The sequence below is a fragment of the Erythrolamprus reginae genome, chromosome 5 (genome assembly GCF_031021105.1).
Source record: "Erythrolamprus reginae isolate rEryReg1 chromosome 5, rEryReg1.hap1, whole genome shotgun sequence".
Lineage (NCBI taxonomy): Eukaryota > Metazoa > Chordata > Lepidosauria > Squamata > Dipsadidae > Erythrolamprus > Erythrolamprus reginae.
The window spans coordinates 69,795,613-69,817,371 of record NC_091954.1 but is presented as its reverse complement, the minus strand read 5'-3'; positions in this window follow the sequence as shown (position 1 = coordinate 69,817,371).

Sequence of the window (21,759 nt, the reverse complement as noted above, 5' to 3'; positions counted from 1 at the left end):
CGGTTTTTCACGAAGTAGCGGTGCGGTGCGGAAGTAAAAACACCATCTGCGCATGCGCAGATGGTGTTTTTACTTCCGCCGCAGCAGCGAGGAGCCGAAGATTGGGGTTTCCCCGCCACCCACGCAAACTCCTCGCTGCTGCCGCACCTGCCGCTTGTATTGTCCGCCCGCCGCTTGTCCGCCGCCTGCCTGCCCGCGCGCCCGCTGCTCGCCCGCCCTTCGCCCGCCCACGCCGTTCGCTCGCGCCGCTTCCCAGCTGAGTCCTGAAGCCAGAAGGCAAAGGCGAACTTCCGCGTTTGGCTTCGGGACTCAGCTGGGAAGCGGCGCTGGGGTTTCCCCACCGCCCACGCAAACTCCTCGCTGCTGCTTGCCCGCCCTTCGCCCGCCCACGCCATTCACTCGCGCCGCTTCCCAGCTGAGTCCTGAAGCCAAATGCGGAAGTTCGCTTCAGGACTCAGCTGGGAAGCGGCGCGAGTGAACGGCGTGGGCGGGCGAAGGGCGGGCGAGCGGCAGTGAGGAGCCGAAGATTGGGGTTTCCCCGCCGCCCATGCAAACTCCTCGCTGCTGTCGCGCCCGCCACTTGTCTTGTCCGCCCGCCGCTTGTCCGCCGCCTGCCTGCTTGCGCGCCCGCTGCTCGCCCGCCCTTCGCCCGCCCACGCCGTTCGCTCGCACCGCTTCCCAGCTGAGTCCTGAAGCCAGAAGGCAAAGGCGAACTTCCGCGTTTGGCTTCGGGACTCAGCTGGGAAGCAGCGCTGGGGTTTCCCCACCGCCCACGCAAACTCCTCGCTGCCGCTCGCCCGCCCTTCGCCCGCCCTTCGCCCGCCCTTCGCCCGCCCACGCCGTTCACTCGCGCCGCTTCCCAGCTGAGTCCTGAAGCCAAACGCGGAAGTTCGCTTCAGGACTCAGCTGGGAAGCGGCGAGAGCGAACGGCGTGGGCGGGCGAGCGGCAGCGAGGAGTTTGCGTGGGCGGTGGGGAAACCCCAGCGCCGCTTCCCAGCTGAGTCCCGAAGCCAAACGCGGAAGTTCGCCTTTGCCTTCTGGCTTCAGGACTCAGCTGGGAAGCGGCGCGAGCGAACGGCGTGGGCGGGCGAAGGGCGGGTGAGCGGCAGGCACACGGGCAGGCAGGCGGCGGACAAGCGGCGGGCAGACAAGACAAGCGGCGGGCGCGGCAGCAGCGAGGAGTTTGCGTGGGCGGTGGGGAAACTCCTCGCTGATGCCCGCCGCTCGCCCTCCCGCCAGCAAGAGGGGGAAGACCCAGGGAAGCCGCCCAGCAGCTGATCTGCCCGGCGCCATCTACGCATGCGTGGCCATAGAAAAAAGGGCGCGCATGCGCAGATGGTGTTTTGACTTCCGGGTTGAAAAATCGCCATATAGCCTTTCGCAATGATCGGGATCGCGAAACGCGGGGGATCACTGTATGTTAGTTAACTCCATTGTCACCATTATTCACAACACACTGACTCGTAGGAGTTAAATTAATGCTAGTTAAACCTGGAACTACCTAAATCTAAATTGAATCGTCATGGTATTAATAGACTGGATCAGTTAACTTCTTTTTGGCATTGTCAAAATGAATAGCCATCTTCATAGAACCAGGGGAACAAAACTCTTGTGCGTTACCATTTTCATTTTATAACAACACTGCTTTTAAATTGAAACATCAGGTTTATGGTCTGTGGAAATAAAAAATAAAGACATTTTTATTATTCTAATATTTCCCCATTGGGCTCAAGAGAGCAGTTAGAGTTATAATTGAATACAGTGACGGAATAGGCTGGTCATCAATTTCCAAAACAAAAGCAAAATCAAATTACTAAAAAAAAAACCACACTTGTAAGAGAGGTGGAAGAGCCCCACTTTTCCTTAATAGGGGTAGTATTACAGTCTATGGGGATTTGAAATTTGAACATTACCTACACCAGACTCAATTGTGTCAACCCCTAACCCCCAACATTTCTCCCTTAGACTCTTCATGATTGACCTCTCCAGGTTCCTAAGAGGCCAGTAAGGGACGTACATAAGTGCACTGGTGTGCCTTTCGTCCCCTGTCCAAATGTCTTTCCTTTCTCTCACTTATATATATGATATATATATGATATATATTTTCTTTCTTTCATATATCCTCTCCTCTAAGTTCACTTTACCCTTATATATATTACTACATGTCTATTTTTCTTCCTATGTATTTGTGTATTGGACAAATGAATAAATAAATAAATAAAATAAATAAATAAACCATACACCAAAATCTACAAAGTATATTGGGTACCCTCGTTCACTCTTTTTCTCTTTTTTCTTGAAGCCATTTTTGGGCTCAAAATCATTTATCATCTACTTTGGAATTTACACAACAAAAAGAAATATACAAATGAAATCATGAAGGTCTATTCTAGTTGACCCTAGCAGTGTCCTAGAAGGAATAGAAGGGGTGACATTGTAGCTGCCTTTTTCATTATTTGAGGAATTGTCACAAAAAGAAGGGTCTCCAAAACATTGGAGTACAAGACAAAAAGTCATGGATAGAAAATTATCAAAGAGAGTTCCAGCCTGGAATTAAGAAATTTCCTGACAGTGAAAACAATTAATCAATGGAATGTATTGCTTTCAGAAATTGTAGGGGCTCAATCACTGGCGGTTTTTAAGAAGAGAATGTACAGCCATTTATTTCTTGCTTAAGTAGTGGGTTGGACTAGATGATCTCCAAGGTCCCTTCCAACTCTAGTTGTTCTATCATTTTGTTATTCTGTATATCAATGCATCAGATTCAAGATTGGGAGACCTAAAATCAAAGTGAGAACTTGGAGGCTTAGGAGACTGAAACTGGGACAATATATGCTCTTTTGTACTGTATTTCATTCTTCAAAGAAGTCTTTAGTTATACTCTGTCTCTTCTGGGAAAATGGTTAAGCTCTTTATTAAATTCCTTCTTTCTGACACAAAGTATTCTATTACTTGCATGGTAACCAATTCTCTGTAGGCACAGTGAAAATGAGGCAATAGATGATGCAAAAATGACTGACCATTCTTCTGTAAAATTTCTGATAGCTTATTATAAATACTTTCTCTGCATGTTAATGTTAACAATAATAATTGAAACGCAGGAGGACTGAATTACATTACATATAGTATTTTATAACATATAGCATTGACAAAAGTTTATACAACATACTGAGCTACTCTTAGCTGGATTTGTTACCAGAACTGAATGATTGTGTTCATATGTATAATATCTAGTTGATAAAAAAACAAATATTTGTCGCACCCCCAGGATAGGATAGCACAGAAACAAAAGGATGATACATTTACAGATATATATTCCCTGTTTTAGGAGAGTTAATCAATTACTAATATAGTAATACATACATACCATAATAATGCTTACCAAGATAATTAATTCAAATTGGTATACTCTGAATTCAGACGAATCAGTAGAACAAAACTTCGCCATATTTTTCAGAAATTACAAAAATCTGAGGAAAGAAGAAGGAATTCATTAGATTTGCCTGGCATATTCATTAAGATAAGAATAATTAATCTAGAACAAATGATTATATAATACCGACTGTATGAACAATTATGTCCTATCATCACTACTACCACTTATTCCACAAGAGTAACTATGCTCAGTGAATGGATTTTTATGATATATCCCTTCTACTATAATTGATAGTAAAATATTTAAATGGCCAATGTAAAGGCCTTTAGAGATTTAATTTGACAACAGGAAAATGCAAAAATGTTCCCAGATGCTCCCCAACCTAAGAATATTTGGAATTGCACTATTCTTTAACCACTATGTTGCCTGAGAATGGTTCTGATTCTCTAGAACAGTGATGGTGAACCTATGGCATGAGTGCCACAGTTGGCACGTGGAGTCATATATGCCGACACGCAAGCTATTGCCCTAGCTCAGCTTCAGGGGGCACGTGTGTGTTGGCCAGCTGATTTTTGGCTTGCACAAAGGCTCTGGGAGGCATTTTTGGCTTCAAGAGAGCCTCCGGAGGGATGGGGTAGGTCATTTTTACCCTCCCCCAGCTCCAGGAAAGCCTTTGGAGCCTGCAGATGGTGAAACATGAGCCTACTGGGCCCATCAGAAGTTGGGAAACAGGCCACTTCCAGCCTTGTTTCCCGGGGAGCAGGGGGAAGCTGTTTTCACCGTCCCCAGACATTGAATTATGAGTGTGGACACTCGTGCAGGTGTGATAGCGTTTTCTCATGCTCTTTTGACACCCAAGGAAAAAAGGTTCGCCATCACTGCTCTAGAATCTTGGAATTAAAAAATTCAGGGAATATGAACATGAATTTAGTATCTTCCTCTAAGCCAGTGTTTCTTAAATAGTGGGGCGGAGCCTCCTGGGGGGGACATGGAGCGATGCCAGGAGGGCAAGTGACCCCAGAGAACGTGCTTTTTTGCTGCAGGGAGTAGGGGTTTTATTTTGCATAGCACAGAATAGGATATATGAAGTGCAGATAACAAACCCTTAAGAGACATCATGGAAAAATATTTAACAGGGATGAAAAGAACGGAGGGGAGAGACAGAGATAATGAGACAAACATTAAGTCTCCCGAAAGCTAAGACATGAAAATAGGAAAAAGCTTATGTAGAAGTTGGCTTCACTGTGACTACGGTGGGAGATGAAGAAAGACCAGTATGTTTACTGTGTCTAAAAATGTTGGCAGTGGACAGAATGAAGCCAAATAAATTAAGGTGTAACTTAAACACATTACACCCAAATCATGCAAATATAAGCAAATATAAGCAAAAATTGAATTTTTTCAGCAAAAACATGCTGAATATTGCAAACAATCATCTCAGTGGGATTTGGGGGGCGTGAAATGTTTACTTCTTTCTAGGGGAAGTGTGTAACAGAAAATAATTGAGAAACACTTCTCTAAGCAAACTGAAAACTGTGCAACAAAGTTAAAAGAAGCCAGGTTAACTAGAATATGAATTAAAGCCCAACATTAAGTAGTATAACATAATTCCAGTTTTTACATACAAAAAAGCTCTGAGAATATAGATCTTAAATATTTAGACTGACCCAATTCCAGAGAAGAAAGATTTATTTATTTATTTATTGGATTTGTATGCCGCACCTCTCCGTGGACTCAGGGCGGCTAACAACAGTGGTAAAAACAGCATGTGACAATACAATAGTAAAACAGCTAAAAACCCTTGTTATAAAAACCAATCATATATACAGACATACCATGCATAAAATTGTAAAGGCCTAGGGGGAAAGAATATCTCAGTTCCCCCATGCCTGACGACAGAGGTGGGTTTTAAGGAGCTTATGAAAGGCAAGGAGGGTGGGACCTATTCTAATCTCTGGGGGGAGTTGGTTCCAGAAGGTCAAGGCCACCACAGAGAAGGCTCTTCCCCTGGGTCCCGCCAAACGACATTGTTTAGTTGATGGGACCCAGAGAAGGCCAACTCTGTGGGACCTAACTGGTCGCTGGGATTCGTGTGGCAGAAGGTGGTTCCAGAGATAATCTGGTCTGGTGCCATGAAGGGCTTTATAGGTCCTAACCAACACTTTGAATTGTTACTGGAAACTGGTCGGCAACCAATGCAGACTGTGGAGTGTTGGTGGGACATGGACATATTTAGGGAAGCCCATGATTGCTCTCGCAGCTGCATTCTGCACAATCTGAAGTTTCCGAACACTTTTCAAAGGTAGCCCCATGTAGAGAGCATTACAGTAGTCGAACCTCAAGGTGATGAGGGTATGAGTGACTGTGAGCAGTGACTCCTGGTCCAAATAGGGCCGCAACTGGTGAACCAGGCGAACCTGGGCAAACGCCCCCCTCACCACAGCTGAAAGATGTTTCTCTAATGTGAGTTGTGGATCGAGGAGGATGCCCAAGTTGCGGACCCTCTCTAAGAGGGATTACATTCCAATTTGTACATTAATTTGGTCTTGAATATAATAATGTGAAAAGTTTTTAGTAACCATCATACCACAAAAATGACAGCACACATGGCTATTCCACTTTTTTGGGATATTTATGTCCACATTAATTTCAATTATCTAGAATCTTGTAATTTGAAAAATATCCCCAAATATTTATAAATTACAAATTACTCAAGTGGCTTTTCATTAATCCATTAATTTGTCATTTGTGCTTGTGTACATCATCTTTAAACAAAGATCAAGCCTTTTTCCTTCTGAAACCTAATATTCAATAATTCCCCACTGAAATAGATTGAGAGAGCATTTTTCTTAAACCAATTGGGGTCACGGAAAGTATCACTGCATCAGCCTCAAATAATAGTACTGAGAGGTGTCACACATCATGTTAAGCCCAAATTAAACAAACCACATAATGATTATGTTTGATGAATGACGCCATTTGTTGTAGAGTTTCTATGATTTCTTTTTTCTTTCTAATTACTTTCTTCAAATGTCAAGCTTCAGTAATTGCTATAAAGAGAAAATTGAAAAGAAATAATAGATAGGAAAATCTGTATTTTCCCAAAGTGTCTGATACTGAATTTCATTTGATCCAAACATCTACCTACCTTTTGTTATATTAAGGGTCTAGTTCAGGTTTTTTTTCTTCTAATTTACATCACCAACAGTTTGCTTCCTCCCTGTGATGCGTGGGTGCACGTGTGTGTGTATACAGTGCCAAAAATCCACCAAAAATCCCCCCAAAAGGCAAAAACAAGATGTTGGCACATGCACAGTGCCAAAAACTTAGCTTCTGCACATGTGCAAAAGAAAAAACCAGCAAAAATGTTAAAAAAATTAAAAAAGAAAAAAGAAAAGATGGCGGTATCCACAGACCAGCACTGACAAAACCGGCTCCATTATGTCACCAGCAGTTTGCTACCGATTCTATAGAACCAGTGCGAACCGGACAGAACCTAAATCTGATCTAGTTTATCTTCTGTCTGATTAATAGTTTGTTTGTGCTTGATGAGATAATTTATTAGCTCTCTGTAGTTAGAATTAGGTTTAAACTTCATCATTTTTAAGCATTGTTAGGATGTCCTGAAAGCAGAATAGGTATCTTTCAAATAATTTTATTATATGATTTAGTTCAATTTCATTTCATTTGTTCAGAAAAGAACAATTCTGAACTATGAAATGTTGACCATTTTAATATTTTGCAAATGATTTTGGGTGCACTTGTTTCTATTAAGCAGTATTAATTGTGTAAATCAACCACCATATTCTATAACGTTTAAACTGGAAGCAAAAAAAAAAATGTTTTCATGGTTAGTTCAAACTAGTTAGTTAAAATGCATGGTGAATATCAAACTGCTTTGAGTTTCTTAAAAAAATCATTTTCATGTGAAAACTAGACATCGATATCTAAACTAAGTCTACAGATTTAGCCAAATTGAAAATTGATTTATGTAATTTAAAATATTAATTCCATCCTTTAAGGAAAAATAACGTATCAGAAGGATTAAGAGCTTTTCATTCCCTTGCTTTCTCTATAATCACACTAGGAGCCGCAACTGCTAATAAAGATCAGAATCTGACTCAACGTTTCTGACTATCAGAAAAAGATTTAGGCATTTTTGTAACTTTAAGCTCAGACTAAATTACATTTTAGTGGGTTGATTCATCCAGCCTTATCATAAGGCCTTAGAGCTGTATGAACCTTTGAGCATTCTACCACTTAGTATAAAGTAGTCTTGGAAGTACAAATCATAATATAAATATTTTGCTTGTGAATATAAAGCAGTGTGAAATGTATACTCCACGTTTGAAGATTTTCTTCCATGAAATTCTTTAAAAAAATGTTTATACTTAACCACTTGATATTTGCAAGTAAACAGTTGAATCAGATACCTCTAATGTCTGTAAATAGGAAAAACCATTGGCAATTATATCCTTCTGCTACCAATTCTTCTCTTGATTTTATTTTGTATTTCCCTTGGCAAAAGGGGAATTATCTCATGATAGCTAGCCACTTAGGTTTGTCTGTTAATTTTGTATCTATAAAATACTTGTTCTAACCCGGCTCCCAAACACGACAAACCCTCTATAGTTAAATCAATGATTCCTTTATTAGGAGCACCAGCAGACCTAGCAAAAAGTCTCTCTTTTTCTCTTTTTTAAAATTGAAATATTTTTAATTGATTTTTATTACAAGAAAACATTCACACAACATAAAACAATGTGCTCAGTGATCAATGTGCCCACCACCAGACAGCATTCATATCCCTCCGCCAAAATGGGGGCATATTTTCTATATACCACTTTAACCCAAGAGCAATATATCTTTTTACATATTATAAAGTGTTCTGTCGGGCTCTCTGGTAGAATCCTCCCAAAAATTCACAGATACAAATTTCAGACACACACACATTTGAAAATTCAAAACAATGTTCTTTATAATGAAAATTCACTTAAACTAAGCCCTCTTTTTGTATAGCAAAGAGCACTCATCTCTAAACAAACTGGTAATTTGTACAAGTCCCTTATCAGTTCTGTGATACTTAGCTTGCAGCTGTGAGGCTATTCACAGTCCTTCTTCTTTCACAAAGTGAAACACACTTTGCTCTGGTTTAGTTTCAAAGCGGGGGAAAATCAGCACACAAAAAGTCAAAGTCAGTAAAACAGTCACGAAACACAATGATCAGATAATCCTCCACAATGGCCAAACCCACAGGCTGCTATTTATAGCAGCCTCACTAATTACCACAGCCCCACCCAACCACAGGTGGCCTCATTTTCTTTGATAATAATCTCTCAGTTGTTGTTGTTGCCTATGCATCGCTCTCCTCATGCTTGACTGTATCATTAACTCTTGTTCTGAATCCAAGGAGGAGCTAGATACTTGATCTCCTTCTGAGCTGTCTGCTACACTCTCCTCCTCCTTGTCACTCCATCTTCTTGGTCAGAGGAGCCTTCACCAGAAGATTCCACCGGGGGCAAAACAGGCCTGCAGCATGTGGATGTCTCCCCCACATCCACTGTCCTTGGGGCAGGAGCAGGGCCAGAGCTAACCACAACAATAAAGTATTTCTAATTTATTCTTTATAGCTTGGTCTCGAATTCTACTGACCACATATCCTCTTACCTTGACCCATCATCCCATCAGTTCCTGCAACTCAGTTTCATTGGCTGAATTCATCCTCTTATCCATGATCTCAAACTGAATATGATCCACCATGTACCGATACCAATTTTGTATTGTCCATTTTGTTGCACCGTTCCAACTAGGACTATTACCACCTGAGCGCTTTCTATCACTGCTTCTTTTATTTCTCTAAATTCTATCATCTTGTTTCTTTTGACTAGTACATCCATTTCCTTTGTAATAGTCCAACGTATGTTTAACATCCTATTAGTGTCCTCTTGCACTTCTTTCCAAAAATTATGTCTCTATTTCACTCTAATAGCAGGCTAACTAGTCTGTCTGTCAGGGAGATGACACACCTTGTCACCTTCCTTTCTTAGAATCCAAGGTCATCCTTTGTACATCCAATGGATGTACAAAGGAGCTTGGTAGAATTCCATAAACTGGTCTAGTCCGCATGATGAACTTGTCTGACACACCTATTCGCATCTACTCCCTGCCTTTTATCCCTAGAGCTATGATGGGGCACTGCTAGCAGTGGTGGCTCTTCTGTCCCAAGGATCAGCCCATAGATTTTCAGTGCTCTCCTCTCCTCTGCCTTCTGTACATCCGTACGTCTGGCACTGGACCCAGCTGTTCTTCCCTTTCATCAATAGCCACTTCCAGACCTAGGGGCTGTTGACTCTCTATCTGAGGGCTGATGGATGACACAGGCTCTGCCTCTATCTTTGACAGCTTCATTCCCTCTTACCTCTCAGAGCTCTCAGATACTGTATCAGCGCTCCAATTAGCATCTGAGAAAAAAAAAATTAGATTCTTTTATTTTATTCTATTGTTTCAGGAGTTGTTTCCTCTTTGATAAAGGCCGAAGCCATCATTTGGAGTTAGAGACTTTGGCCTGCCACAGAAGCATAGTATCATGGGTATTGGGAGGGGTGGTTGCATGAGAGGAAAAGTTACTAGCCACAATAAATTCCTTTCTTAGAATCCAACGTCATCCTTTGTACATCCAATGGAATTTTGGGTGTAGAATTCCATAAACTGGTCTGGTCTGCATGATGAACTTGTGGTGTGGGGATGAGGGGTGAACTTTAACCTGGGTGGGGTACTGGATGAAAGTTAGTACTCTGTTGATTGATGATTAAACCATCATTTGGAGTTAGAGACTGTGAACTGCCATACTGGCCCTGACTCTCCCTGACTCACACACTGTCTCTTCATCTGATTCATTGCTGGATGGGCCAATGGCCAACAGGTCACAACAATACTTCTTGTGCTGAAAGGTACCAAGGAATTTTTTTGGACTTGACCTGGGTTTTATCTATTTCATAGTCTCAATATAGCATGTTTAGCATAGCAATGGCACTTAGACTATGTCAAATTGAATGAAAAGAAGGATGAGCACCGGAGACATGATAGCAGTGTTTCAATATCTCAGAGGCTGCCACAAAGAAGAAGGAGTCACAGAAATTCTCCCAACAGTTTTTCAATCTTAACACATTTTTAAAAAAGTTACTTCAATGTTTGAACATGTTATTTTAAAATAACGTACCATTCATATTTGTCATACTGTTACCCAAATATTTTACCTTCTTCTCTGTTGTGGTTAGCTCTGGCCCAGCTCCTGCCCCAAGGACTGTGGATGTGGGAGAGACATCCACATGCTGCAGGCCTGTTTTGCCCCCGGTGGAATCTGCTGATGAAGGCTCCTCTGACCAAGAAGACATGAGCGACAGGGAGGAGGAGAGTGGGGCAGACAGCTCAGAAGGAGATCAATTATATAGCTCCTCCTTGGATTCAGAACAAGAGTTAATGATACAGCCAAGCATGTGGAGAGTGATGCATAGGCAACAACAACTGAGACATTATTATCAAAGAAAATGAGGCCACCTGTGGTTGGGTGGGGCTGTGGTAATTAGTGAGGCTGCTATAAATAGCAGCCTGTGGGTTTGGCCATTGTGGAGGATTATCTGATCATTGTGTTTCGTGACTGTTTTACTGACTTTGACTTTTTGTGTGCTGATTTTCCCCCGCTTTGAAACTAAACCAGAGCAAAGTGTGTTTCACTTTGTGAAAGAAGAAGGACTGTGAATTGCCTCACAGCTGCAAGCTAAGTATCACAGAACTGATAAGGGACTTGTACAAATTACCAGTTTGTTTGGAGATGAGTGCTCTTTGCTATACCAAAAGAGGACTTAGTTTAAGTGAATTTTCATTATAAAGAACATTGTGTTTGTGTCTGAAATTTGTACCTGTGAATTTTTTGGAGGAGTCTACCAGAGAGCCCGACAGAACATTCTCAATCTTAAAAATCTGTTTTACTCATTAATTCTACTTGATGTTTTATTTTCTTATTTGTGTTCTTGATTTTGTGTTGTTAACTTTGAAACCTGCTCAATCATGCATCAAATTCATTAATTTGACCATTAATGTTTCTAATTTCTTTAAAGGGTCTTTTAAAATCAACACCAAGTCATATGTAAAAGCCAACTTTTAAAGTTTTTTTTTAAAAAACAAAATCTTGTCTCTCCTTAGGTATTAGTACTATATTGGCCTGTTTCCAAATCTCTGGCATTTTTGTTCCCTGTAGAATAAATTCATTCTGTTTTGTAAAGGTTGTAAAAGTTCATCCACAAAACATTTATAATAAGAATCTGATCATTCATCTGCTCCAAGCACCTTTCCTGGCTTAATCTTTGACACAGTTTCAGAAATTTATCTTATTATTATAGGCCTGTTCATAATCTCTTTATTTCTCTGCAATCCTCAGAAAATTTTGTTTATTTAAATATGCATCTATTTTATCCAGAACAATGTCACTTCCTTTGTACAAAATGCAGTGATGCGCTGTCACTTGCCGGCAGTCACGGTGCAATCCGTGCATAAGATTCAGCTGCTGTGTATGCAGAGCAACCGAAATATCGTCCTTGCGTGAGATTTTGACACTTTTTACTGCTTTTTTGCTTTTGCGCATGCATGTGAGATTTGGATGTCTCCAGGGTGGGTGTCAAACTGGAATGGCAGGAACGCCATTCCGCCAGAGGCAATGGAGAGCGTAGGCCCAGTCCATTCCCGCTGGCCATGCACAACCGGTGCAATTCTGGTAAAAAGAAGCTGAATCACGCATCGGGTGCGTGTGTGCGCCATGGGAATACCGGGTGCGTGTGAATGGGTGCTTTCCCAGTGCATTCCGGTAGGCTGGGGTTGGTAGTCCACCCCTGGGTGTCTCCCTCTTTCAATTTCCTTGTATCATTTTCTTTTGTTTTCTTTTTTGTAATTTATACAAAAATTCTCTGGTTTGTTTGCTAATTCTTTTTTTTCTGTTTCACATAGTTCATTTTTATTTCCATTTCTCTTACTGTTAGCACAGACAACTATAAAAGCTTACAATGTTAATTTGTTGAGAAAAACTATTTTGTCTGGAAATTTCTTTAGTTTATCTTCTTTTCTATTTATTTTATCCAAAATAGCATGTAGTTTTTCTTGACAATTTTTAGTTCATTATTATATTGTATAAAATAACCTCTAATGAAAGTTTTATTTGCATCTTAAAGAATTCTTAAATCACCTTTACCTAAGCTGTTTTTTTAAACAATTAATTTCTTTTTTTGATCCTTTCTGTACCAACAATTCATTTAGTCTTCATCTAAAAGAGCTAGATTTCCTGTTATAAATCAAAGTCATAGGATTATGATCCAAAAAAAAGTATTTGATAGTATCTTTACTTTAAAAACCTTAGTAGCAAAATTCTTTGAAAGCCAAACAATATCTATTCTTTACAAAATGTAATTTGATATCTGGAAAACATATTGTTTGGGGGAAAGTGAGTTTATAACATGGCTAGTAGATTGCATTATGGTTTGGAACAGACCTGGACAAGGGACGGCCCGTGGGCCGCATCCGGCCTGCCCGCTGTCTATGACTGGCCCGCCTGCTATCTGCGACTGTTCTGGGGAGGTCAGGTCCTGATGAATCATAAGGAAAGCAGGAACTGGAGGAGTCCCGGCAGACATGGTGAGCTCTTTCATCCTTGCACTGGAGCGGACCCCGACCTCCTACTGAGAACGGCCGAGCACAGAAACCACACAAACACTCCAGTGCAGTGACTGTGGTGCAAACAATTAGGGGTGTGGAGAGTGGGTCTGGGTGTTTAGGTCAGGCCAGGGTCTGGATATTTACAGTATTGGTAGAACTGAGTTAATTATATTAGTTAATGAATTATATGGCAAAATTAATTGCCCACCGGTAGCTTACACTTAACTCAATTTTTAATTTATGCCATAAGCTATTACTCAAGAAAACTTCCAAACATATGACTAACTAGCCAGTAGTTAAATCCAATTTGATAAATGGATCCTCATATGAATAATATAAATTATAAATATAATTTAAATCCCATGCAAATTCCATTTGCAAAAAATGAAACCTATGCATAATAATTGCTTCTGTGGCTTTCCTTTGTCTTGCTATGATCACACAAAGTTATGCTGCCTCCATGTTTATTGTTATTAATAATCACTTCTCAATTTCAGTTAATGACAAACAGTGAAAGATACATCTGCTTAATGGCTTCTGATAGGCTCCCAGTTGTCTTGTATGGAAAATAAAATAGTAAATAAAAGAAACAATTATGAGTTAGCTGTTATGCTTTGAAATTTGGTTTGTTTATGGTTTTATGTTCTTATAAACTCATAGTGCCTTGGTCAATAAGGGAAGTCCTGTTATTATTCCTTCTACTAACTTAGTTCTAAGAAGTTTCAAGCAATCTTTTATCTATAAACTTCCTTTTCCCAAGAACTTCAGTTAGATTTTTCATCTTCATACTCCTTTCATTGCCTCTTAATATCAGTAGTGACCTCACATTCTCCAAGTAAATGTCAAATCATAATAACTTCTCCACTTTGTTCTAAAAAAACGTGATCAAGCTTCCCTTTTTGGAAAAATCTCATTAGTGAGAGTACATCTCTTTTTAATTGCTCCACTGAACCCTTTATGCCCTCTAAGGATATTTCACATCCAGTGCTCACTGCATTGTCATGTTGATAGGCTTCACTTGTGACTCATCTGAAGTCTGTTTGCAGTAGACCTTTCCCAGATAAGTTAAACCACATTTAAAAAAGACAAACACCAATCTATTTCACAGAATTATTTTGTTGTTAGAAGAAAGCACCTCAGTCTCTATGGACATAATATCTTTAGTTAACTCTTGTGCAGAAGTACGCAACTGCTAGTCTGTCTTTATTTATTATAAAGACTAATTAAAGACTATTTTTGTCAGATAGATGGCATGTTACTATTGAAAGATGTACAAATGAACAAGCTAGATATCTGAATAATAGAAATCCTCAGTACTCTGTTTTATTTCTGTCTCCTCTACCTTATTGAGGAGAACAGGCTATAATTGACTAACTCTGACTACAATGGTTGATTTTGACAAATGAGATTAGGGCAAAATTGTTATGCATTGATTTGCAATGTGATTGGCTTTACTGAACCTAATTATAATTTGATGGTTTATTATGGGACTATTATTTGTTCCCTTGATCTTTATGTACTATTGCCTCAATATAATTTAATTATTACATTGTTTTATACATTTAGATTAATTGTTTTTGTTGAATTTCTGTTTTATTTCAGGATTGTTGATATAATTTGCCTGTATCGTTTTATTTGGCATGCAGTAAAATTAACAGTGACATTGATCTAGATTTTTGTAGCTGTTGACTTTTTTCTAGGGAGAAAGCCTAAAATTATAACTAAGGGTTACTTAAGAGACAATGTTGGCTATGTAATAACTGTAAGAAACTGATAGATAACTTAGTGGGACTAAAGAAATATTAGAGATTTTTGGGATAAGTTGGTAAAGCATAAACATAGTTGACCAGAATAGGATGGTTGGAATGAGATCAGTCTATAAGAACTGTAAATAATAAATATTTATTGCACAAGGGCAGCAAAGGGCAGAATCCTCCTTCCTTTTTCTTTAATATTTTTTTAAAAATCTTCTCAGTTCCTCTGATCTTTCTCCCCCAACATAATAGAAAGCTAATTCTAGCTCTTTTGAAACAATGGAGGTCATCCTATGTTCATAGACTAAGTGTATTCAAGATACACAATACAGGTTAATTTATAGAAATTCAACTGCTCCAAACACTGATGGTCAAAACTTGGGAACATCTGATTTTATAGTATGGGATACTTCTATTAGTATAAGTATTTAGGAATAAAATAAAACCCAACCCTAACTTTGTAAAGAAATTCTAGAGCAAAAATAGCACAGAAAAACCATTATATCATTATTTCTTTTATACTTTCTTAACACAGAATGGTTCTTGAACAGAAATAATTAGAGAACATTATTGCAAGATTGAATCTGGGTCGGTTGCCTTCATTTGAGGGAGAACATTATTATTATTAGAACTTTAAGCTTATCTTTTCACTTTTTGACAACCTAAGAGAATGCCAAATATTCATACTGATTTTAAATAATATACATCTGCAAAGATATATAGTACTTAATGTTGGGAACATTGATTCATATAGGCAATGAGTAAAACGTACATGTCTGAAAGAGCTGGGGATTTAATGATACTTAAGACCTTGAAGCACCCTTATACAGTGAAGCATCAACTAAAATTGTATGCATGAGTATAATGAAATGCAAAAAAAAATCATCTGTGACAAAAGGAGTTATACAGAATATCGAGGCAGCTTCAAGCTATTCAATCCACAAAAAAAGTGATAACTGACAGTTTATGCATCTTAATTTCTGAAATGTGAAATCTTGAACTAAAAATTTGGGCAACAAAAGAGGGACATATTTGGACCCACTTGTTTATTTCTTGTAGAAATCCATCACAGGTTTAGAAATTCTCAGAGATAAAGTCCAAATGTCTTCAGTTTCCAAGGTTGAAAAATATTGGACTAGTCTATTTATTATTGCTAAGATAATTTAATGGATGAATCCATGAAATGGCGAGCAGTTGACAGTGACTGTCATTTAAATTAGGGTTTTTCTTTGTAATGAATGCTTCTGTGTACAATTTGGTGTGCAAGTAATTTTTCTTAACAATGCATTTTTGTATGCCATTTTCACAAAATATAGGCTTTATTATTTGTTTTCAATATGTAGCTTTTATAATGCATTTTTAAAAATCGATTAACAGCATTGTAAAATTTGAAAAAGCATACTTTTCAAAGAATAATTAATTTTAGTTTGCATTATGAACAGATATTTTCTCTGCACCCTCTATGTTTTGCAAGATGATGATTGGGACTACCAGAATCTCCATCTGAAAATAGCCTTTGGATTGGAGATGCTCTTGTAATACCCAGGAGGGAATCAAACAAGTTGGTGGAGAAACTATAAACTATGGTACTATTCTGACTGATAGAAAAGACTTTTAGATATTCAAGATGTTCCTAATTCTGCCTATCCAAAGAATAGAGAAAGAATGGCAGAAATACTTATTTATTTATAGTTTTTGTTGGAAGGGACCCTGTGGGTCTTTTAATCCAACCTCCTGCTGTTGCAGGAGGCCCTATGCCAGTCCAGACATATGGCAGTCCCGTCTCTTCTTGAAAGTCTCCAGTGCTGGGACATTCATAACCTCCACAGGCAGGCCATTCCACCTGTTGACTGCTCTTACCGTCAGAAAGTTCTTCCTTATTTCTAGGTTGAATCTCTCCTTGGTCAACTTCCATCCGTTGCTCCTTGTATGGCCTTCTGGTCCTTTGGAAAACAGTGTGACCCCCTCCTCACTGTGGCAGCCTCTCAAGTAGTAGTAATGGTAATAATAATAATAATTAATAATAACAACAACAACAACAACAACAACAACAACAGAGTTCGAAGGGACCTTGGAGGTCTTCTAGTCCAACACCCTGTTTAAGCAGGAATCCCTACACTACTTCAGACAGATGGTTATCCAATATCTTCTTAAAAACTTCCAGTGTTGGGTAATTCACAACTTCTGGAGGCAAGCTGTCCCACTGATCAACCGTTCTGACTGTCAGGATATTTCTCCTTTGTTCTAAGTTACTTCTCTCCTTGTTTAGTTTCCACCCCTTGCTTCTTGTTCTACCCTCAGGTGCTTTGAAGGTGCTTTAATATAAACAGATAACACTTTAATATAAATACATAACACTTTAATTTCTTCATCAATGATTTGCAAAACAGACCACTATAGAAAACATTGGATGGCTTGCCTTTGAGTTTTTTATTCTAATTTCAGGAATAGATGGCTGCTATTCTCCTTCAAGGACCTTTAGCAGGAAATTCTGTTGTATTGGACTACAAGAGTCCAGGGAAGCATGGAAGGAAACTACCTTTAGCTATTTGATTTATTTAGTTTAGCCTATTCATCATCCTCATTTTAAAGGACAGCTTCCAGATTGTTATTGGCTGTTGCAGTATTCTGTGACCCTACTATGATTACATGAAGAAAAATGGTATAATCAGCTTCCGCTCTGACTTGTCTTTAGTCTGGTAGCTGAAACCAAGCCTGCTCGTGTTAATCATAACATTTATTTATTTTTTTAATAATCATCTGCTTTGGTTGCATCAGAGTCAGCAGTACTTAGGCAATAAATAATTAAATGATAGAAAATAAGTGGTAGGAAAGGAAGTTACTATTGATTTTCATGGGTATGACTAAACTCCCTCCTGTACTTATTTTTTCCTCCGTTAATAAAGCAGACACGGTGCTTTTCGTCTAATTTCCTTTGAATGGAAATGACTTCATCAAGATATTTCAGATTAAATCAAGCCCTTCTCTTCTCAATTTACCCTTGAGATTTGTTTAATCACTGGAGCATTCGTCTGCTTAGAGAGCAAAGGAAAAGGCAAAAATGTAAGTTCTTTCCAGATGGTGTTTAATTTGAGTAGAAATAAAGGACTCCTATTTATACAGTATTACTGCAACCTCTGCTGGAGTCAAAGTACAGAATCTCAAAAAACGTAGACTACTCTTGGTGACTTAATCACAACTAACTTGGAAGCTGGAATTGGCTATTTCTTTTTATTTATTCTTCATGGACACTCTGTTTCTTTCCTACCTGCTTTTTAAAAGAAACGAATAAGGTTTTGTTCCTTTCCATGTGCCAAATATTCAAAACGGGATGGGAAAACCATTGTAATTCTTCTCAGGTGCAGATAATTGAGTATGGTCTGTCAGTTCACAACTTTTTAATTATTACTTTAGGCACAGAGAGGACAGCTTTTGTAAATGAGCTAAACTTTCACAGTGAACTTTCATAAATGAACTAGAGCTAAATATTCACAGCAAACTTTGAGCACAGCAACATTCCAGTCTTCTCCTTTTCCCAAAAAAATGAATTTATAATGTCAAACCTCATGTTTGACATTCTGAGTCCTCTTTCTAACCTCAAGCTCACTATTGTATAATGAAATGTTCCCAGGACTGTGTTTGCCATAAATATTATTATACCTTAATTTTTTTTAAAAAATGACAAATCATTATTAATTATTTTAAAATGTATGTAGTTTTAAAAAGGTTGCTGCCTAGCAAAAAAATTTAATGGAGCAAAGAGAATAATTCTGTTACGACAGTCTTGTAAATTATAATGTATTTTCTTAAAGCTACAAGAGGTCTGTTTGCGAACCAAGCATAGAAATTTAAGGAAGAGTGTTTCATAAATTATTTTTACATAATAATGATGTGTTTAAAATTAGAAAGTGTCTAACAAAAGGGGCAACAATATATTTTACAGCTGACCTAACATTTGCTCTCAAAAATAAACTCTTCTACTTCAGGCAATAGCCTACTTTCTATATTATTTAAGTCCTGGCTCAGAACAGACCCAGTATTTTTCCCCTTCTAATATGTCTTTGAGAAGTTTACTTATGGATTAAAATTAAAATTAAAATGTCTTGACTTGTTATTACTGTCAAAAAGACTAGAGCGAAGATTGTTTTTATTAAATGATATGCATACTGTACATATTTATTTTACATGATCTCTGTCTTTAATATTATTGATTGTAGGTAATACTATAGGCTTGAACACAATACCACTGAATTCAAATAGTGAGAATTGGCAAAGAATTGGTAAGTATAACTTTTAAAATGTGTTTTGTGTGCTAAACAACTGTAAACAATTGAGGTTCCCCTTCCCCTTTTGGTATAAATATTTGTCAAAAGCTTAAAATACAGGGAATGACTTCCTGAATTTATAAAGCATAATAAGCTCCAGTATTTCATGAAGAATATATAAAAAAAACAAAATTAAACAAAATATCTTAGCAATTATGTGTGGCATTACGAAATTTTGAAGTATGCATTAAAACAAAACAGTTTTGTGGTGCTTGAACTTTATACTGCTGAAGGTGTGTGTCAGAGGTGGGTTCCTCCTGGTTTGGACCAGTTTGCCCAAACTGATAGCAAACCACTGGTGATGTCCAGTAATGGGCAGCCAAAATTTTTACTGCCACGCTGTGGGTGTGACTTATTTTATGGGTGTGGCTTGATGGCCATGTGCCTGGATAGGAGTGGCTTGCTGGCCATGTGACCAGGTGGGAGTGGCTTGAACTATCATCATCATTCAAGTGAACTGTTAAGTCCTCAATTTACAACCTCACCAGTGTCGCTTGCTGGTATGACAATTTGCTTCGCGCTTCCCGCTTTTTTCCTCTTTCCTCCTTCCTAGCCTTGGGAGGTGGCCGCGTGATGCTGGAGGGGAGCCAGGCAGGAGAGAGGGAAGCTCATCCGAGGCCAGGAAGGAGGAAAGAGGAAAAAAGCGAGGAGCGTGTAAAAGCAGGAGGAGGGGAAAAAAGGAGAGCCCAGCATGCAGATTCATTTCCGCCAGTGGAATTGCGTACCACCCCTGGTGATGTCACAATTACATCATGGAAAAGGTTCAGTTGGTGCCAGTCCATGGGTGCCACCATCTTTTTTGGGGAGGGGGATTTTTTAAAGGATTTTTCCCCCCGAATGTTTTCTGAGTTTCTAGAACTGCACATACTTCACCATCTTGTCTTCAGCTTTTTTTTTATTTTTCAGCACTGCGCCTGTGCACGCCCACCAGACATAGCCATGCAGCATGGGAGGAAATGAACCAGCAGTGAGATAAGTTAGAATCCACCCCTGATGTGCATAATAAGTAACCAAGTCAGTATAGTTTAAAATGGTTTTCATCTTTATTCATTACCTTGAATAGGTGATATTTCTTGAGACCCATTGAAACAGACAACTGACTTCAGCCAGATAGCATTTGAAGGACTGGGCAATGGATTCATGGGAGAGAAAGAGAAGTTGAGTTTTCCATTGTCTACAGTGTGATATACAGTGAACAACCCTATTCAGAGTTTCTGGGCTCTGTTTTAATTTACACTGCTCATTAATGTTAAAAGTGTTTTACAGGATGCCCTAGAAAGATTTATGATATCATTTGCCAACTGAATTTTTCTGCGTTCTACTTATCAAAAAAAGAGAGGTTAGTTTGCACATGGATAAACATGTGGACAGACATCCCACGTTAAAAAAAAAACAGCACTCAGAATCCATCAAGATATATTTTTCCAGGATATTTGACTTCTGACCTGACAGTGGACATTTTTCAGCAAAAGGGCTTCAAAGAGAGACACCATTGTAAAGCTGCTAAGTGGAATTTACTGGCAAGTTTGATTACATTTGTTTAAATCTTCATCAAGTCTAAGCCAACTTTTTCCACTACAGATGGGAAATTAGCATAGCAACACAAGTACAGCAGAGCTATTAAGACCATCACCAATTACTGCTATTGTGAATGGCCAGTAAGCTTCTTTTGTTTAAGAGATGTTAGTTACCTTTGCAGATATTTCTTTCTGAAGCTGTCTTTGGTTGCTTCTTTAACTGCTGCAGAATTCTTTTGGTTTACACTTTCATTGTGATTTCCATTCACTTTTGCATATATTTTGTTAAAAAGAGGAGCAATATCATTATTAAAATTGATAATAATGAGTGTAATCATTATAGACCTGTGCATTTAAGAGTATCAGAACTTGCCTCTGATACTTTCACATCACTGTTTCTGATTCCTATCCCCTGTGTGCCTGTATATTTATGTATCAATACCAAAGAATAACTTTTCATGTATTTGATGAAGCTGGCATGGATAAAAACTATGGAAAAGTACTTAATATACCACATTTTTGTGTCCATTTGCTTATTGGTAGCAGAGAAAAAGTGCTGTGTTAATAAAAATTGGTATGTAGGAAAGCTAATGGAGAAAAATATTTTTTCTAGCATTTTTAGAAAACTGGTCATGCAAATCCTGATTGAACAGATTTATTTATTCCATTAGGTACTGTACCTACATTGTACATTTGTCTCTGTTGTTATAGAAATGAAAATCAGCGCAGATTATTAAAATATTTTTACTTAAAGAAAAGTAGCCATAACTTTCAAAAGTCAGGAAAATAAAATAAAAAGCAAAATAACAAGCAAAATATGAGTACCTATGAAAAATTATCACTCAATCAATATGCAATAGGGTCTCCCACACATCACAACTATATTTCTTAAAGGCTAAAGCATTAAGCATATTTAGCATAATGAAACGATTGTTAGAAAAAAGCTTGAAAGCTTTTTATGTGAATACTTACGAGCTTTCTGCATTTGAAAAGATAACAGTCTCTTCTGTTGGAACAGCATTAACTACATGTTAATGTTTATGTTCTTGGAATAAGCAGGTCTTTATGACCTAGCTCCCGGAAGC